This window comes from Myotis lucifugus, unplaced genomic scaffold (genome assembly GCF_000147115.1).
Source record: "Myotis lucifugus unplaced genomic scaffold, Myoluc2.0 scaffold_1, whole genome shotgun sequence".
Classification (NCBI taxonomy): Eukaryota; Metazoa; Chordata; class Mammalia; order Chiroptera; family Vespertilionidae; genus Myotis; species Myotis lucifugus.
Window position 1 is genome coordinate 24,486,863 of NW_005871049.1, and position 631 is coordinate 24,487,493.

Sequence of the window (631 nt, forward strand, 5' to 3'; positions counted from 1 at the left end):
TTCCTTTCAACATAATTTCACTAAAGTCTTTATGTAAATGTCAAAAAATAAGCTCCTAGATGTTTCTAAACTTGGAAAAGTAGTCATAGACAGTTTGTTTCCAATATCATAAAATCTGCTAGCCTATCCAGTAATGATCTATTTATTTGTTAGCCACCTGGGAAGTGTGGGTGGTGTGGGCTGTCCAACTATCTTTTTATTCTGTCCTTGGAAAGGAGTAGTAGGTGCCATGCCAAGGTTCCTGTGGTATTCTCCTAATGCCAAATAGTGTTTTGAGTCCCCATCAGCCTCATCCCTTAAAACTGACGATTTCAAACCACAGTCATTAAATAATACTATGACATATCAGAGGTACTGCAGTGTTCACAGAACTGTGGCCAGAACAATAAAAATGTGAAACAGATGGCAAGCTCTAGTTTTCCTTGTTTCTCTTTTAAGTTGCACAGTATCCTCTATAATAAAAGCCTAATATGCTAAGTGTCCAGTAGTCCAGTCGTCCATCCAACCAATCAAAGCGTAATATGCTAATGATATGCTAAGGCCGCTCAACCTCTTGCTATGATGTGCACTGACCACCAGGGAGCAGACAGTCAGTCGACCAGCAGATCAGTCACTATGATGTACACTGACC